Source organism: Triturus cristatus, chromosome 5_2, assembly GCF_964204655.1.
Source record: "Triturus cristatus chromosome 5_2, aTriCri1.1, whole genome shotgun sequence".
Lineage (NCBI taxonomy): Eukaryota > Metazoa > Chordata > Amphibia > Caudata > Salamandridae > Triturus > Triturus cristatus.
In genome coordinates this window covers 209,072,643-209,093,590 of record NC_140588.1, presented here as the reverse complement: position 1 = coordinate 209,093,590, position 20,948 = coordinate 209,072,643, and the positions used below count along the sequence as shown (strand labels likewise).

The 20,948-nt window shown below is 42.2% G+C and overlaps 1 long non-coding RNA gene across 1 annotated transcript in view; it reads left to right on the top strand.

The window, feature by feature from the left end:
• LOC146822808 (uncharacterized) overlaps nucleotides 1-20,948 on the top strand; it is a 39,061-nt gene that overhangs the window by 12,305 nt on the left and 5,808 nt on the right. Inside the window, exon 3 of the long non-coding RNA XR_014961838.1 lies at nucleotides 10,017-10,175. This is a non-coding gene — a long non-coding RNA (uncharacterized LOC146822808). The remainder of the gene's footprint in view (nucleotides 1-10,016; nucleotides 10,176-20,948) is intronic.

Genomic DNA, 20,948 nt, shown 5'->3' with positions numbered 1-20,948 from the left:
AGAAAGTCTAAACACCATTTCTCCATCGTGTCCCAATGGAAAGATATTATTGTAAGATGTTACAAAGTAACTCCTATTTTAGCCTATGGGAGAGATAGCCTTTAAATAGTGAAAAACAAAATCAGCAGTATTTCACTATCAGGACATGTAAAACACACCAGCACATGTCCTACCTTTTTTTGTACACTGCACCCTGCCCATGTAGGTACCTTGGGACTACCTTAGGGGCATCTTACATGTAAGTAAAGGGAAGGTTTGGGCCCGGCAAGTGGGTGCACTTGCCAGGTGGAAATGGCAGTTTCAAAACTGCATGCAGACACTGCTGTGGCACATCTGAGATACCTTTACAGGGTTACTCATGTCGGTGGCACAATCAGTGCTGCAGGCCCACTGGTAGCATTTGATTTACAGGCCCTGGCACACTCAGTGCACTGTAGTAGGGACTTACCTAGTAAATCAAATATGCCAATCATGGATAACCAATTATGTTAACAATTTACATTAGGAGCACTTGCACTTTTACACTGGGCAAAGTGCCCAAAGCATCTAAGTCACTAAAAAACGAAATCCAGCACAGCATCAAAAATACAAGAGGTAGAGGCAAAAAGTCAGGGGAAACCACGCCAAGGATGCCAACTCTAACACACGAGGAAATTGACAGTACATCAGTACAAGATGAAAACAAAATCTCAGGCAACCATATACACCCTGTGTAAACTTAATGGAAAGCTATATAGCACAACGATTGTTGCAAATGAAAGGGTCATCAAAGCAAAACTGTTGTCTACATTAGGCTATGTGCAACAAGCCTTTCCAGGGCAAATTGAGTCTTTACTAAAGAAAACTCAGTGTCAGGGCTACAAGCGCCTCTTTCGGCTACCACAATACACACACAACAGTCTGCTATGACTGGAGTTCCACCTCTGGCAGCAAAAATATGAATGAATTCTTGGGCATGCATGTGAAGTACTACTACTGGCTCCTGAATGCTCCAGTAGGATCCATGAAGGAGGTGCTAAAGCCAAGATATGCAGTAAAGAATAACTCCTGGAGCAGGTATTTAAATAGAGCGGTGGAGACTAAGGGCCTGATTACAATGGTGGATGGACTTCTGTCTGTCTGCCATTGTCCCAGGAATGGGTAACGCCCACCTATAAGGAGGCAGTCCCACATATGCAATTACAATGTACCTGCCACCATGGCAGCTGCAAAATGCATTTTTTCCATTGCGGTGGGTGCAGCTGGCTGCAGCAGCTGCCGCAATGGAAACAAGGCAGGTTTTACTTTTCCCTGGACTACGTGGCAGGCACCATGCAGTGCCTGCCACATGTTGCAGGGAACTGTAGAGGGGGGCCATAGGTGCCCCGCCAAGTGCAAAAACAAACTTCCCCTGAACAAGGGTGGTCCGCAACAGGCCCCAAAGGCCATCCACGCCAGCCTTTCCATGGCGGGTGAACAGCCATGGAAAGGCTGGTGGGGAGCCAGCATCTTAATCTGACCACTGCTAGGCACTGCCGGCATTCATTACAAGCTGAGGGCCACCGCAATACCGACAGGCTCAAGGAGCCCATCGGATACTTGGCAGTAGGTGTTTCCGACCGCCTCGGTACCGCCCTCCATCCTAATATCGCGGGCCGAAAATGGCTTCACTATGGCAGTGAACCTACCACCCACAGCCTGTCGGTGGCGGGTTCACCGCCATCGTAATGACACGCTTAATCTGGCCATTGAGAAGTGGACAACAGAAGAAATAAGTTACAAAGCCATAAAGAGGGCAGTAAACAAACAAGCCCATCAGTTATCATGGGAAGGCAATATTGCAAGACATGGAAAAACAATGGCACTCACCCCTTATTGCATCCTCCAAGGCTAACAAAACACAGCCATACCTGAGCCAGGTCTCGGGAAAGCAATGCTTGAAAGAGATTCTGCGGACCAGGATGGTGCCTTTGCAGATAAAAGAGCTAAATGTGAACTGGAAATCACCATCACACAACATAGGTTCCAGATTATGCAAATACAGAAAGGAGTCCCTGCTGTATCTCATATGCTGCTGTCCAACCTTGGTACTGCCACGAGGGAAATTATTAAGACCAATTTTCCTGTCTAAGGGGACACTGACATGTGTAGGTGAAGTTCCAGTTCTCTTTTCGAGCACCAACCATTCAGCAAATTTATCCTGGCCGTAGGAACCTGGCTGACAGAAGCCATGCGTTAATGACTCAACAAAGACAAAAATTAATCACCTGTGCAATTTATCCGAAAGACCTTGCCTCCCATCTTGCTCTGTTGAACGCAGCAAATGTTGCACTTTATCTTACCCATTTTCACATTTTCAAACTGGTCATTGCTGTTCTTTTTCTGTCAGAAACTGCGCCAGCTTTGGGGATATTATAATGCTTAACTGACATGAAAGCTTTTATTACTCTATGTTACTATGTGCACACTTTTAATGCACAAACTTTTATGAAAATACTTAATATGCTCTTTGTGTATATTTTATCAGCGAACAATCATTATGAATAATGTGTCATTCTGCTTAGTCATACGAGGGAGACCCTGCACTTTATCCTGCTTATTTGCACATTGTTGCAAGCGGCCGATGTTCTTTGTTTTTAACCAAAATTGACAATAACGGTGTTGTTTATAATTTTGTTCTTCCATAAGAGGGAGAGCCTCTACGTTGCCAAGTGTACGTGCACAGGGTTCCAAGTGGCTGGTTGATGTTCTCTGCTTATAATTAATATTGCCGATCACAGTGGTTTTACCATTTTTAATCCACATGAATGTTTTTATTATATTTTGTCATTATTCACACATTTTCTACGTAGAATATTTATGCAAGTACCGCATCACGCCCTTTGTACAAGTTTCTTTTCTTTCATGAATCATGAATCTCTCTGATATATGTCTGTATGCAGTATTGTGAAAAGTTACAATGCAATTGTATTGGTTGAAGGATTGCAATGATTTTAATTATTCTCACAAAAAAGAATGAATTAATTCATTCATTCACTCCAAACCTCAACACATTCCCTACTGTTGCAGGCCTTGGATTGGGAAGATTATATTTAACCCCTCCAAAGCCAAACACTTTCCCTATTGTTTCTAATGTTGGACTGAGAATATTAAATATGAGCCATATTAAATATGACCCCGCCAAAGTCTAACAATTTCATTACTGTTCCTTATGTTGGAGTGGAAATAGTAAATCTATCCTCTCCAAAGTCCAACACTTTCCCTACTGTTACTTATGTTGAAGTGGAAACAGTAAATATGACGGCTTCACAGTGCAACACTTTCCCTGCTGTTGGTCAAGTTAGAGAGTGAGTAGTAAAGTTGAGATCTCCAATTCAAATTCTATACAGTTTTACTATCTAGTGCTTGTATTTATAATTAGTTATGATTATTATGTTTTAATATTTATGTTTAAATAATGTATTTTTGTCATTATTTAAAAGTATATATCTTATTTTATCTTTCAAGTTATAACTTTTTGAAATAGTTTAAGTATATGTTTTAAATGTCATATTTTTAAAGTTAATATATGTTTTAAAGTTAATATAGCGCGTAGTTATTAACATTCAGTACACTTATCTATTTTATTAGTTAAGTCGATAATTGTAAGCTCAATATTTTTGTCAATATTTTTTGTAAATGATGTTTTGTTGAATGACCATCATCAAGAGGCTCTCATGTATCTTAGCCCTCTTATCGATCCATTACTTGCTGCAGAGTTTAGGAAATCATTTGTCATCAAGGACTGCTGAGTATGGGGCTGAGAGGACAAGCCTATGATATATCAAAAAGGAAGGACAGAGACCCGGGTTAGGAGGTCCTGCACACAGGCTCCCGGGTAAGGCTAAGAACTAGAAGGAGTGTACAGTTCCCGTCAGGACGTGGGTAAGACAGGTCTTTCTTCATGATGCCCTCACACACCCTGAGAAGTGTCATGATTCATCAAAGGACGTTTGCTCCTCATCAGGCCAGTTCTGCAATGCCTGACGGGCTTCCGAAACCGGGGATCTTTTGAAGAAGAAGCCGTAAGGTGCGTGCGGGTGTGGGGGCTAGGTAGTGCACAAGGGGGTGAAATAGTAAAAAAAGGTATGGAGCAGTCCTATTGAATCAAATTTTAATAAACTAGGTAGCTCTTGCCCAGGGGTCTCCAACCTTTTGTGTAGTGAGAGGTACTTCTGGTTAGTGAAAATCGTCGTGAGCTACTAAACCCCAAGCAACTCGCGTATTTTTCCGAGAGACCCCCCACGCCCAGTTTCATTGACTTTAAGCCTAATTTCTTCAGAGTCCATACTGTGGTTTGAACAAAATACTTAACCACTCTCTCTCAGATGCATTTAATTAGTTTTATAGCACCACTCCTACCAATGTAAGGTATCAGAACACTTTACATCACACAGAGACAATCAATCAGTGAAATGTTACATAAGGCAGAGGACAAGAAAGTATAGGAGTCATAGGTCATCCATACTGGTAGGCAGGGTAGTTTAACAGAGCATGGTCAGGAGCGGCAGAAACATCGAATTTAAAACCTAACACCATGGTTGGGGGATTCTCTTTAATAATAGGAATTGATTTCTACCCAAATGAACCTATTTTGCAACATTAGGAGGATGAAAAACTGGGGGAAATCATAACGGTCCAGCCAGCCCTATGCCTTGCAGTTTTCATGCAGCTCTTTGATAACAGTTACTTGCTCACTGTTCTACATTAGGATTTTAACTCATAAAGAGCTAGCAACAATATGGTCTCTCTGACAAAAGTAGTAACCCACGGACCTATTTACATTACGTTATATATGCACTTTGTGATCTGCAACTTCTTTGCATCTGGCATATTAACCCTATGTGCTACCTTACGATGAGTAAAAACTTCCTTTACACTTACAGATTATTACACAAACCTCCAATCTCTCTCTCTCTTTTTCCAGTAAGTACATTTATCACCCCGTTAATTTGCTATTTTTATTGTTGGCTGAAATTTGCTGGATGCCTGGAATGCAGCAGAAGGTGCTTTTACATAATATTGGCGCCCCCACTCGAAGTCAGCACCCGGTGCTACTGGTTGAGCCGCCCTAAATCCGGCCCTGGAAGCACAGTACAAAGACACAAACCCACCACTCTCCTCTGCTGAAGGCTCCTCACTGGTTACCAGCCACAAGAAGTTTTCATCCAAGCTATCATGCATCACTCACGTAGTGAGATAAACAGTAAAGGTCCTAAAAAATCATTGCAGACAAAACTGCTCAAATACTTCCAACCTAGAAACTTATGTTGCGGGCTAGCACAGGGTATAATAATTCCAGCATACAATAAAATGTGGTGGCAGTACTTTCTCCATACAGGCCTTCAAATTATTGGGAAATGCATTCCAGGCAAAAGTACGAGCCATTCAGACTCATCTAGAAATCAGAAGAATTGTAAAGGCGAGAGTCAATGCAAATACCGGCTCAACTCTATTGCTGGACAAACATCTTGCCTAAAGTCTTTTTTGAACAGAACATAATTAATAGAAAGGCCAACACGCCTACAAAGATAGTAGACTTCTTAATCTCCACCTGCTCAAACCCTATGCAAGGACTTTTAATTTGAATGTCGGCTGCCACTGTGCTTTATTACTGTTAAGGCAGAAGTAAAGCACGTGGCAGCTGATGTTAAAATCAAAGGTACTCGCATGCTCTGAACAGCTTTCCTAGTCATGCAAAGGCAAATATATAGCGCGGTGTAGTAATCAGTGAAAGACTTTCACTGATTACTACACCGCGCTATATATTTTCCTTTACATGACTGTGAAAGCTGTTCAGTGCAGGCAAACACTTAGGATTTAACATTGGCTGGCACCGTGGTAACGGTCAGTGTCTGCAAGGACCTTTTATGTTAACGTCGGTTGCCACGCGCTTTATTCCTTAATGCAGATGTAAAGCACAGTGGCAGCCGAAGTTAAAATCAAAGTTACTTGCATGCACTGAGCCGCTTTCACTGGTTACTACACAAAGGCAAATGAAAGCGTGGTAAAGTAAGTGAAAGCGGATTAGTGCAGACAAGTAACTTTGATTTTAACATCGGCCAAGTGCCTAATTTTAACGTTGCCTGCCACTGAGCTTTATAACCGAAGGCAAATCTAAAGCAAAGTGGCAGCCAACATTAAAATGAAAGGGCCTTGCATGCAGTGAGTCAATTTTACCGATTCTGCTACTGCTCAGTCAGGGCCCCACTTACCTCACAGATGCTCCGGGAGGCACAAACGGAAAATAAATGCAAAGCCCGGTGCCAGCCTACAAAGACAGGTGGCGCAGACTAAGAGGAAGAACGTCACATTCTTCAGCACGCCCCACCCCACCCCAGCTAAACTCACTTCTGCCAATCAGAGCAGCTGGTTTGTGTGAGGGCGGACAAGGGCTGAAAGCTGTCAAAGAGAATGAAGGGTTACAAAATAAAATGCTTAAATGATGTCTCAATAATTAGATAGCAGCACGAGCTACTCCCAGAGGGTCGGCGAGCTACCAGTAGCTCACGATCGACCGGTTGGAGACCCCTGCTCTAGCCTAATTAAAAACTGTGTGTGTGCCCCTGTGTGGAACATAATGCTCCTCAAGGGTCACACTATGTGTGAATGGTCAACATATTTCGTGCCTGGTTTGCCCCTAATGGGTCAATTGGCACTTTGGCAGGACCGGTAAAGTGTGATAAAGTGCTCTACCGCCTGGTATTCTGTATAGTGATATAAATTACCAGGGACGGTAGGAATGCCCTAGTAGACGTGTACTGGGGAGTTCTGCAGACCTGTAGGAAAAGGGGGGGACAAGAGGGGTAGGAACAACCAAGAGAAAGGCGTCAAAGCATTAGCCTCGGTGAGTGACATGTGTTGCCCATGGTGGCAACACAGTATGATACCACAACTTTTCATGAATACATTTTAGTAAAAAAATGACATCTGGCAGGTTCTCCAATGGGTGCGGCTGGTCAGTGAATAAATTAAAAGCAATCTTCAACACATGTGGCAGGGTTATGGGAAACAAAAGGAAGGGTCATGGGTTGCCGTGGTGGCAACACAGCATGATACCACAACTTTTCGTGCATACATATTAGTAAATCAATTACATATGGCAGGTTCGCCAATGGGTGCGGCTGGTCAGTGGATTAATTAAAAGCAATTTTCAACACATATGACAGGTTTTTTGACAAGTAAGACAATAGAAGCGGCTGATCAGTGAAAACGTTAAAACCATGATAGTAAACTTAAGTGCAAACGTGGCCAATGACCAACAGTCTCATATAAATATGAGCATTAATACTGTTAAGTGTGACGGGTTGCATAGCAAAATGGTCCCGACATCGCTTCTAGACGGACTTATGTGTGTTGTACCACGGATAGTATCGTCAATGCTAAAATGCGTGATTTCATGAGACCTAATAGCAAATTACACGGGTGGCAATAACACAGTGCAGAATGTTTCGTTTGGGAAGGGGCTTATGCGTCAGTGGCCACCCGAAAGACGTGTTGGTAATGGGAATGGAACACAGTGCTGAAAGTTAAAAGACTTTAATGCCGGCAGTGAAGAATTGGTGTGCATTCTTACTCGTCCGTTATTATAGCGTAGTGGGGACTCCACGGGTGCGTACTGGCAAGTGACATAAGTACGAATACTCACACAACAGCAACAATATAAACTCACACACCCTCACAATGCTAGCATAAACTCACCCCTAGTCTCAGCGTCATAGGCTGACGGGGCTGGCCAGAGCACATCGTTGCTCCGGTGATCTTGAAAGAAACAAACGGTGCGTTCAAGCGTGATTAAAAGGCGCCGATGGCTTACCGGTAGTGTGGGAGCTCCTGAATGAGAGGTATACTTACAGGCCTCGATAGGCAACTTGCCTTCGTCCTACCCTTGCTCCGGGACCCGTAGTAAAAACTTCCGGGTCTCCTGTTTTATAGTAAAGGCTAGAATGCTAGTGGTGTTGGTGGCCATCTTGGAAGGATGCAATCTTGAAACTTTATTGAGAGTGACACGGTTTGTGTAGAAACGGACGGGGGTCACAGTTGGTGAGCCAGGAAGTGGCGGGTGTGTGCTACGGGGTAAATTGCCATATGTGATTTTTATGTGAAGGACAAAGTGTTCCCTAAAACTCATGGGTATTACAATTCATTAAAGTAAACTTCGGGCAGAGGAGGGACACTGATCTGATGTGTGGCGACCAATACGAATAATAGAAAGGGAACTAGGGATGGTTCTGATTGGAATACTCATAGTTGGAGTCACCGTGCAGAGACTAAAAATTTGCGGTGGACGAGTTAGTGTGTGGTCAGTGGAGGGTATACAAGGAGGTGAGTTCTCCAACAAGGGAACATAATGCACTTGAGACATATACTAGAACAAGTACAGGGGTGGCTTAGATATACTGAAGGGGGGACAAATATTCACTAGTGATTTAGTTCTGCCCAGGGAATATCATCATTGCGTCCCCTAATGTGCCCTCCCAATTTGAAAAAACAACATTGTTCCTTTCTAAATAATGCCTCCTTGGTGATAGTAGGAAAGGCCTCGAGAATTGTCCATTGTATGTCATTGGCTGAGTGATTATGTTCCACAAAATGAGCACACATTTTGGTGTTTGTTTTTATGCAACGAACGTTGCTCCTATGTTCGGTGATTCTTGTTTTGACAGCACGAGTGGTCATCCCTATGCATTGGAGTGGGCAGGGACACGTAATGAGGTATATGCAATTATGTGTATTGCAATTTGTGTGTTTGTTTTGGGTCCACGTCCAGTTGTTAGTTAGTGGAATGGTTTTCGTGTCTTGAGTGAAAGGACAGACTTCACATTGTCTGCAAGGATAATGTTCAGTCACAGGGGGTAGGTTCCAGAGAGTGTTAGGTGCCCTGGTTGTTTGATTTTTGGTCTTGTATTGACCAGTAGGTCCTTTATGTTGGCTGTCCTCTTAAAGGCGAACCGTGGTTTGCTTAGGGCAAGATCCCCTGTACCCAGAATTCTCCAGTGCTTGTTTATGATTCATTTTAACCAGTTCGACTCAGGGGTGTAGGTAGTGACACATGTGATGATATCACTGGCAGGTTTGGTATGTGTTTCTAGGAGGCTTAACCTGTTGGTGTTGCGTGCTCGTTTTTGAGCATTGGTTACGATCCGTGGTGGATATTGTCTCCTGACCAAGTGCGTACTTAGTTTAGATGCTTGTTTTTTGTTGTCCTCAATGTTACTACAGTTTCTACGGATGCGTAGGAACTGCCCGTAAGGTAGATTTTCCCTCAAGGCTTTGGGGTGGAAACTTTGGTACACAAGAGGGCAGTGACTGTCGGTGGGTTTTTTGTATGTGATGGTTTCCAACCTATTTGGTTTCTTGATGATCATGAGATCAAGGAAGGGGAGTGCCTGTTTAGAGCAATTGGCTGTGAAATTGAGGAATGGATTGATGTTGTTGATCCACCGGAGGAAGTCAGGGATAGTGTTCCTGTCACCCCTCCAGGAAATCAAAATATCATCGATATATAACGCTTCCAAAGGAGAACGTTATTCGTGAAGGGGTTGGAATCCGTGAGCACATACCTCGCCTCGAAGTCTGACATATAGAGACATGCCAGACTTGGGGCGAAAGTACTGCCCATGGATGTGCCCTGTGTCTGAGGACAAGCCTATGATTTCCGGGGCTTTAATCCTGGCCCAGCGACAAATGTCCTCCCAGAACTTGTGACACACCTTCCGCCAACTGGTGTGGGCACACAATGCACTGCAGCACATTGAGATTCTCACCAGATTTGGGCCTCTAATACATTGCTCAACTGGGTATATCGCCCCCCATAAAGCTATGGGTACTTGTTGAAGAGAGGGATGATATTTAATTAATTCTCAGAGTTATTTTTGTCAAAATCCTCAGCCATTTCGTGGGCAAGTATTGCCTGGAGGAGGATGGTGCGTGGAAGAGAGGACAGCTCAGATTGAGCACAAAATGGCTGATTTTGTCTTCCTGTATGTCTTTTCCAGTTTCTAATGGTACATGAAGATCTCCACTTGAGTGCTGAGTCTTCAAGTCCATGTTTGGTGGGGAGCTTCCGCACACAGGGCAGAGGCTCCGCATGTGGGAGGACGACCTTGCATGTATTAAAAGAAATCTTACTCTGATTGGTAACAACATTAGTAATGGTAAGTGTTACAATGTTTGAAATATTTACTAGCATATTTAAACTTGAGTATATCATGTTAATTGGCGATATGATGTGAAATAACCAGTTGTCTCAGCATGGCATCTATGGACAGTGTGTTATTTGTCCACCATTCAGCAGAGACTGTTCAACAACATAAATACAGCAAAGAACTAGCATCTCAAGAGAATAATGAATTGACCAGCCCATCCCACACCTACATAACCTGACCTATGTTCAGTACCACCACCCTGTTTACCCATGTATGGGCGTAGATCAGGGTCAATATCTATATGTATTTTTTTAATGCTTTTAACAAATGTGCCTTTATTCCGATTGTACCATATCATGCCTATCTACATGCAGGGTGTGTCCGGGTAATGTGCATGTATTGTGTTGTAATGAATATTGACTGTGTTTGAGATGTCACCCCAGATGCTAATGAAGGCTCAGTGTAATGTGATTTACTTACCAATAAACCACATCTGATCAATATCCCAAGCAACCAATTCATATGCAAGAGGTGCTTGTTGGAAGAAGTAGCTGTCATGTGTACTTCCAGGAAAGGCAATGTAGACATCAGTAAAGCAGCACCTGGCATCACAGACAGCCTGCACATTGATAAATGCCAGCTATGTCTGTTGTGCAAAAAGTGTGCGATACAGTGAGGTAGCTGAAGAGCTGCCTGGATCCGTTAAATGGCACTTAGCATGCGAGGGAAGTGAACAAAGGCATACAATTTCCTTGCCACCCTTTGCCTTTCTGCCACTGAATGTGTATTGTGATCAACTTCGTATTTTGCTACATCTCAGTACCATAGGCAGATACAGAGACTGGTTTGTGTCTGAGGTGCCAACTTGTCAGAGGAGAACCTATGGAAAGGTGCAGTGGCCATATAATGGAGTGCAGTCAGTATTGTGACATAGGGCAGGATTGTAGTGAATGAGCCACTTTTGTGGTCTGACACCCTATGATGACCTTCAACCGCCACCATTTTGTACTGACTTAAGTGTGTTATGTTACCCTAGCCTTAATGTAGGATGGGTTTGCATATGCCTGCTTCTCTTCTGTCCTGTAATCTTGCTGTCTTTTAGTAGAATAGTCTTGCCAAGAATAGGAGGTGTGGGATGTCCAGGTGCAGTGTTGTGGGTGATGGTGCACACATGTGCCCAATGTTGTATACTGAGGGATAAAGTCTATAATGTTATTTGGGTTAGGTGATTTATGACTTTGACCTATTGGCTTTGACGTGGTCTAATGTCATTCTGATTTCTGACTTTACCTTGCTTTATGGCAGTGCTGGCAGTGCTTACTATTGCCTTTAAAAAAAAAATTGATACTTGTATAGCGCACTACTCACCCGCAAGGGTCTCAAGGCGCTTGTACGAATACCGCTGTGGAACCCATCCTGGCTTTCCCTGTGAGGCGTCCACTCCTGGGCACCCCCAAGGTGGAGGCCAGGCATCCTTAGCGTTGTGGGGGCCGTTGTGGAGATTAAGCAAGCTATTGCCCAGAGTTGCAGAGTGGGACTCCATGATTGGAATGGCACCGAGGCGAGAATTATCAGGTCCGTGGAATTTTTGAGCCCAAGACCCACCGAGGCGGGGAATTGAACCCTGGTCCTGGGCTAGACCTCTGCATCAGGGTCTGCCGCGCTAATCATTGAGTTTCATGTCATCCTTGTTTTTCTAATTCCATCTTGCTTTGGGCCTTTGTGTGCATGGCTTAACTAACTCCATTTTCATGCTGAAGCCATTTTCTGTGCCTGCACGAAGCTGCGGAGGTGAAGAGGGCACGTTTTGCTTTTCTCCTGTTTTTCACACTTTACTGACTAGAGAGAACTGGTTATTATCAGAGGAATGTACATGGTCTGTCTCGGAGCCATAGCAAAGGCCTGATCAACTGATGCAGTGGCCTTGGAGCAGGCTGGTACAGGCTCTCATGAGAACGAGGGGTGAGGCTTGCTAGAAGCTTCGTTGTGTTTGAATTTGTATTAAAAAGGGGAGCCTACACTGGCTTGGTGGAAGTTCATGCCGTGGAGCAGACGAGTTGTCACGGAAGAGTGGTGTCACCTCTGAGCTTTCACTCGGTTCAAGCAATGGACTCCCCTTGAGCAAAGTGGGGTGAAATGATGAAGCAGTAGGTGAGGTGTCTCTGCTACTAACTGTCTCTTGATTCTTTTCTGAATTCTTTCCTTTCCTTCTTATTTTCTGATTCTTATATCCATACATATATATTTCTAAATATATGTTTGCCTTGATTGTGTTTCAATCATACTATTGATATGTTAGAGTCTGCTATGATAGGTGCATTTGGCTTACTGTGTGGTGCTATTTACAAATAAATAAATCCCAGATATACCAATTCATCTTTTCCTTGTAGCAGGAGGTGTGGACTCTTCTTGGCCAAGTATTCTGTTGTAGAAGGATGGGTGAATTCCCTCCTAGCAGGTAAATGTGTTATAGGAAGTTGTTCTAGTCCTGGCAAGTGATGTGCAAAGTATATTTCGATATTGTTTTCTTGCCTTGCCTTTGGGGGAGTGTTGAAAGTTTACCCACCTTAGGAAGTGCTGTGTATATGTTATATTCCATAAGTTTGGAACTGATAATCTCTCCCTGGGAAAGTGACGGTACATACCTTGGTCCAGGGGAGATCTGAGACCTTTCATTACAAGGATATCCTGGTAGAGGTCTGGATGTGAATCCTGCTCCCATTCAGCAACCACGTCCAGGATCACATCGAGGGGGTAGGAATATCTGTCAATGACAGCTTTCTGGACATCTCAAAGATGTTGGTCATGTGCCTGTCACCTCTCTCTCACCTCCTCAAATGATTCCTACTCAAACAAGGTTCAAGACTAAAATGACGTTCAGTGACACAGTGAGTCAGCTTAAGGTATTTGCTGTGTGAGCTCATTTCTTATGTGTTCAGCCTGGCTGTGATTGGTTGTTGTTAAAATTAGTTTCAGCTGGAGATGGGTGGCGGAGTTGAGAACAATCACCCATTTCAATAGCAGGTGTGTTGCAAGTGTTGTAATCCTTGTTATATAAATCAGCAGCATTTGGTTCTAAGTGAAAATTAAAAAATGTACAATCAAACATTTCCCCAGGTTCAATCATTAAACATCTTTTTATTTGTGAAGTCTCCCTATGCTAAAGTATAGGGGAATGTAAACAAGTTTATAAACTTAAAAAGCATTAGAAAAATATGTTTATGCTAATTAATATTACAAATTAATTTTATATATTTATTTCAATTGTAGAATAAAATTAAAAATGCTACAGCACTATTAACTTAATTTTAAAATAATCCTTGTGTTGAAATTATTAAATGAAAAAAAATCATTTTCAGACTTTTGAAAAAAATAATTTCAAATAAAATGTAAAATATATATATTTTATTATGCACTAATGATTATTAAAAATAATGTATAGAATCAATCAAAAGTAATTTGTGTGTTTTTGCTCAATATAATTAGGTTGCTAAAATATTTTATAATTAAATAATGAATATGTTTAATTTTTATTAACTTTGATATACATTTAATTGTATGCATTTGTAGTTAAACTATTTAAACTAATTTAATTTAATGTAACATTTTTTCCTAATGGGTTTATTTTAAATCCCTGCATCCATTATTTTCTATTGAAGGAGGTTACAGTACCTGTAAATGACCATGTGTAGTGCCGAACTTACTTCACCTCTGAGGTCAAGCAATATACTACTGTTTTTGGTCCCTTTTTGGCTGTAATCGATTCAGAAGGGCAGTTTGTGAATAACAATGAGCTAACTCTTTTGCGGTTGGGTGCAAGTCCCTCCCTAAACCCCTCCCTAACCGTTCCTAAACCTTTCCTTATACTTTCCTTCTCCCCATCCCTTTAATCTTCAGTATTCCCCATATTCCAGCCACTCCCCTCTGTCTTTTCCACATTTACTACTGAAACACATACTTATGGGTTTGGAGTCTCTGCATTTGGAGCAGAGATTGCAGCGCAGAAAAAGATAGGAGAGACGGAGTGCTAACCTTTCCACGTAAATTTGTTAATAGAATACATTTGTAGTACTATTGTAGTAGCACAAAATATACAACAAAATGCAGTTTGTGAAAAGCCCCCAGGAGGACACAAAGAATATAATATATAACAATTAACTAAAGTAATATTAATACGAATGTGTGTCTATATGGGTCATCACACTTTGTGAGGTGGGATTTCTCTATAACGATGAGTATACTCAGATAATCATTAGTTTCTACAAAAAAGTAATCAAACTTCTCAGTATACCACTTTTGTAACATTATTTTAAATGCAATTTGCTTTTGAAATAAATAGATAAAAACCTATCATAATGTATAATGATGCTTCATAGTGAATGAATTCCTGTTGCTTAATTCAATTCATATTCGTTAAGCAGAGTGTTCTGGCTTTTCTTCTTATCAGCCAAGTTTCTAGCTTAGTTCTCTTCCTGGAATGAAATCAATCAATTAAGTTGAGCAGCAAGCATATTTATTTTGCTGCGGTAGAAGCACAGTTCCATCAAACATAATTACGTTGATGATGCATAATGATATGAATTTACAGACCTGGCTGTAATTTCAGAATCAAGCCATACACTAACAATGTTTTTCGGAGTCATTATGCAGTCACTCTTGACTCATAGGTCCAAATTATAATCATGAGAAGGTGAAGCAGATCCCGGTCTCAGTTCAATAAAACATCATTTAAAGTCTAGACACACCCAAATGTCTTGTTACACCTTAAACACTGAACCTATTTTCACACAATTAGAATATTTTCCAAACCCATGAAGCATGCCTCTTTATGGATACAACTCACCCCTCCCCACTTTACATGCACAAAATGGCTGAGGGAGCATGTTTTGAATATCATTTCATAATTATTTGATATTGTATAAAATACTTACTTTACGTGAATCACACATTTATTTTGTTTTTACTTTACAACGAGCCTCCAAATCCATACATTTGAAAACCAACAAAGATAAAGATGGATAAGGAGACATGGAAATATCGAGAGACAACTTTGATAAAATAACTAAATAGAGATGGGATGCCATGTGTAGGTGGGAGCGTGGTGGATAATATCTGGAAGGATGGCATTTGATGTCAAACAGCTAACTAACACACACGGAGGAGGGTACAGCATACTAGAAATGCATATGTATTCGTTTTGTATTTAATACTTGAATACATCTCTACCTTTGCATTTAGAGACATAAGTATAAAAACATCAAAGGTGTCCCCACACCCATTCTCCAAATTGCTGTGTTTTTAAATGACTGATTTAATTAACCCATAATATCTTAGTCTGAGGGACCAATACATAAACAGGCCTTTCAGAAAATGGCCTCAAATATTACATTCCGAATTTTACGACCTGCCTGTTATTTTGGTATAGGTCTTATGTATTAATAGGCCGCGACTCGAAATATTCTGTTGCAAAGGGTACCAAAATGACGTACCTAATGAATATTAATTAGGCAGGTGGATATTTCTAACAACCTCTCATTCGCTACGAACAGATGAGAGTGCAAGGAATAGTCGGTCACTTTCCCTGTATTTCCATTCGCAAACCGCAGGCCATGTTCTTTAACGAGACAGGTGCTGCTTAAAAAATAAAAAAAATCCCATTTGGGAAGATTAACGGGCATGGACAGCTTCCCTTTTACAAATGTGTTACTGCCTTCTCTGGAATTAGTTGCTTTTCAATAGTTTGCAATGGTCACGGACGACTAATTACTTTTATTGTGAGCTGCAAATAGGAAAGGCTATCTTTTACACCCCTCCTACTTGCCATTTGAAATTAGTCATTAAACTCATTTTGAAGTCAAGAAAAGGGTTTACCGAAGTGGAAAATGAGTTTAGTAGAAGGCAAAAGACAATTTTGCGTTTGCAAACACTGCAATGTCGTAAACTGCAGGGGTTTGCAACAGCAAAATGGTTACGTACCCCTGGACAACTGTATGAACGCCCAAAGGACAGCAATCCCGTTAAGAGGCAGTATAAAGTGTGTGATTCCTTGTGCATTAACGCTTTTTCCGAACAGTGAAAAGTCAATAGCACCCACTTTCAAATGTTGTTATTCGCTGTTAATATTCACAAATACTGAAGAGAACTAACAACTGGGCAAAAGGCTGAAACTGTGCATTAGGCAAACCAAGGGGCAATTCAATTGTAATCTGTAAACATGGGTCCATGTTCATAGTTTAGCGGTCAAGCGGTCATCCTACTGTATACCTGCAAACTGGACCCAGTGCATCCCTTCTGCAATTGATGATCAGGGCAGTGAGGGCAAGCAGTCAAAGGCTTATCTGGGAGGTAATAAGGGGGGTGGCAAGAGCTCACTATTCAACAGTCAAACAAGAAACACACCCATGTACTGTCCAGTCCAGGCTCTATTTTTCTGGAAACAAAAGTGCTGCAATATCACAGCAAAACAAAACACTACACAGGTCAGTAGGGGCTCAGCAACAGCGCTGCGCTCTCCCCTATGATTCCTAGTCACATAAAATGCATGCATTGTGTTCTGTCCCCTTTGAAGGAAGCTCTCCCAATGTCTACAGTGATGTGTACAGAAGTATAGGTAAAGGCATAGATTAGGCACAGGTGCAGTTCACTAGTGATTGCCCCATGGGGTAGCTCATAGGTCAGTTCAGTGATCTCATGGCAGTTCGTTTTCTCACAACAGATTTACCTGCTTGATCATTTCTTTCTTTAAGTCTTTCATATTGGGTTTCCTCCGTACCTTCCCATGGAGATGTAGCGGCACCTTCAGTGTTGGCTCCTGTGATGCGGGGTCTCGTGGCAGCCTCAATGTGAAATTGGACCTCTGGTAGATGAGCAGCTTGCCAGGGTTCTTCAGCAGGTGCCTTTGTTAGGCAGATGAGGCCCCCTGGCCAGGATCAGGTGAGTGATCATCTTCCGTAGTTGCGGCTACTAGACCAGGTTTGGATGGGCATTCTTCTTGAGCAGTTGAATCGTCCGGAACAATTTCAAATGGATACTCGTCTTTGGCAGTTGCAGTTTCAGGCCAAGAACAGGGTTTCTGCTTCAGCTGTGATGAAAGATTCCTCACAAGGTACACTAGAGTCAGAGAGAGGCACCACCAGTGCTTGGGCATGCTGGAAGGATGCGGGACTGCATAATATTGCCTTTAAGGCTGATTTATTTACGTTGTTCACTATTGTAACTGCATTGGAAAACCTCTCGTGACTCGGGGGAACTCTGGCTTGCTCTTGGTGGAAGTTAGCTGCCTCTGGCTGTTCTTCCTGCCAGGAATTCAGCTGGGATTATTTTTCTGGACAGTCTTTTCTCCTGGAGGACAAGTCTCTCTCCTTCCCTCTCTGAGTAAGCATGTAGGCTCTAGGCTGAACCTCGGCTACTCTGGTAAGTTGCACAGGCTTCAGGTGATATCTTCTCATCCCTGGGAGACAGAATTGGGCCACGAATAACTTGTATCTAGAACAAAGTGTTTTTTTAAATTTATTTTTTATTGTTTCTTAGGCACGGGGAGATTAAATGATTTGCCCAGAATCACAGGATGTTCAGCGTCATTGCCGAGACTCACCCGGTTCCCCAGATTCGAGGTCGACTACCCTATCCATTAGGCCAACTCCTCTCCAACATTTATGCTCATTTTACTGACAGAGGATGTGGTTCTATTGTCTATAGTTTTGGGAAATGTTTGGGGTGTCTCCTTTTCAGATGCTGTTTTCTGCTTGCACTGTGCAGAGACAGCCTTTGCTGCAACAGCAGGTAGTGAGGAGGCTTGTTGCAAGCAGGATAATCTAAAGCAAAAGAGCAGTGAAGTGTGAGATCTCTGACTCTGGCTGATATCAGCCTTTTTGAAACAGCAATCGAAGGGTAGGCCCTGCCTAGACACTTCAATGAGGAGAAAACCATGGACCCAACCCGCACCTCTGACATCTGCCAAATAGCACATCTCAGGAAGAACTGATCAGCAGTCACTTGCTAACCCTGTCTCCATCCTCCCTAAAATCAGCGTCTGGATCTTTACCCTCTACCCACAGAAATGATGTCAATGCACTTCCACTGGTTGGGGAAGCTGTATTGCACTACCATCTTGTGATGTTTTAAACCGGAGGCCGTTCAATTGGATCCCACTGGTCTTAGCAGTCAGACTCAATCCATACACAGAATCTGGTCACTAATGAATGTGCTACACACTCACCACATTACATGCACTCAGGCACAGACTGAATGTCATTGCAGAGGTCTGGGGGTCACAGTACAGAGGAACATTATAACAGTGGTATGAGTAGACAACACTCCTTTTTTTACACATACAAAATGTGGTAGGCACTAATAATTCGCACATCTTGATATGCTGCCACCACCGCTTTATTTGAGCAACAAATTACAGTAGTCCCATGTCAGTTTAGGGCACACCTGGTGCACCCTCCAGGTTACAGAACAAGGTTGGGACATTGGCATTATCATGGAAAGGCCAGAACCACAGTGCACACTCTAGATTCGCTTGTTGGCACTGCCAACAAGAAGTCAGGATAGCAGTTTCACATACACCTGGATTAATACAGGTAATGGTACTTGCCTGTGTGCCAAGTCAAGGACAGTCCCACACCACAAATTTGTCGAGTACACTCTGACTTTTTGTAAAAGCATCCTTTGTGTTGCAAGGATTTGTAGCCTCCCCCACACTGCTGTAGAATAATTTGGCCACTGCACAATGGGAACATTCCAATTTGCTCTCTCTCATCTGAGAAATGTTGCTGGAAATGCTTATTGTTGCAACGTTGTAGATGCTCATGCTGAAAGCAGGGACAGGTTTATCACTATGAGTGGCACAAAGATTACAAAAATGTTGCAAGATATTGTTTTGATCAGACCTAGAAATACGGCCAGAGCTGAATATGTAAGAAAAGTTAGAAAAGGGTGAAATAGTAAAATATCACAGCTCGGTTTCATCCACTGGATTTGTAAGCCATATTTTCTTGTTCAGACAAAAATAAGGAAACAGACTTCTGACATTAAATTTGAGGGCCTGATCATATTTGTGGTTTATAGGCATTTCATAATAGTCAGATTCCATCTTTCCTATGAAATCTTTAAAAAAGTACATAGGCTGAAACACTAGATATTAGGGGTGCACATCTTTGTGTTACAATATTAAAATAACAGCAGATTTTCTTTCAATTACGTTGGCATGACAAGAGGTAAGAAATAGATAGTCACCATTTGACTTTGAGCTTGTTCTCTGGCGTTTTGTGAAACCCTTGAAACAAGATTTGCCTTACCTTACTTGACAGTGTGCTTGGCCATAATTTACTCCCAATGGGAAAGTTTGGGATTTGATTTGAATTAAGAGGAGTGTATTGGAGCAGGGGGTTGGTGAAACAAAATATTATTTTCCACATGTAATAAGTACACTTTTTATGAGACTTATGCGCATTCCAGGAAAAATGCCTTGGAGATCATCTGTGTGAAAACTGTACATGATGCATGCCCTCGCATAAAAAGTCATGTAAGACACTTGCTCAATGTGCATCCCATGCAGTTTCTAAAGTCATGTGATGAAAGTCGTTAACATGGCACAGATAACACTACCTGTTTTACAGCTCCCACCAGATATTTTTTTGCTCCACTTAGGCTCCTGCAAATAAACTTTATGTGAAAAATGTATGTTTAAGGATAAAAAAAATTACATTAAATACTGAAACCCCAAAATCAGCATTTGTGTGAGATTATACCTGCATAATAACCATCTGGCCTTAGTTGTAACCTTTCCAGTCTCAGAAAAGGTTTCTTTTATGGAGACCAGATTACATTTATGCCCCGGGACAGGGAGTAATTTCTCAGGAGTCTTCAAAAACAGAGCATTGTAATGGAGCAAGCATTTTGACATGAAAACAGACTGCAAAATAGTTGGATTAATGAAATGAAAATGCGTATTTAATAGAGCGTTCAGCTACTCAAACAAGAGTGTCCTGGCGCTTAAGCAGCGATAAGAGAGGAGTGAAGAAACCCAGTTATTGACTTACAACAGCCTTTTCTTTAAGCTCTTTCTAAAAGAAAGTAAGTTTGGGTCAAGCCTCACAGTTTCCGGCAGGCTGTTCCATAGTTTTGCACCCAGAAAGCCGAAAGATCTACCACCTGTACGAACAAGGCGTGTTTTGGGCTCAATGGCCCAATTAGTGTTTGAGGACCACAAGGGTCTGGATGCAGAGTAATGGTTGACTCGTTTAATTAGGTACTTGGCACCAACCTTGTGGTAGACTTTAAAAAAGGTGGTCAAGGCCTTAAAGTCAATCCGCTCTTTGATGCGGAGCCAGTGCAAAGATTTAAGAATTGGGGTCATACCAGTTCCGGGTCTGGATCTCACGATGGCTCTGGCAGCCGCATTTTGAACCACTTGCAAGCGCTGGGTCAGAGATTTTGGGATACCAAGGTACAGACAGTTGACATAGTCAAGTTTAGATGTTACAAGAGCCTGCACGACGATCCTTCTGCTCTTCAGTGGTAGGAGCGGCAGAATTTTTTTAACATTCGGAGCATTCCGAAACATGCACCAGAGAGGTGTTGGATCTGAGGGCGCATCGACAATGATTTGTCAATGATTATCCCCGGGTTTTTTACTTTCTCTTTTTCAGCAGGCCGCGGTGGCAAATCCTTGGGCCACCAAGTGCTCCAGTCAGGTGTTTCAAGAATTCCAAAGAAAACCACTTCTGTATGGTTCGGATTGCACTTTAGCTGATTAACCTTGAGCCAATTGAAAAT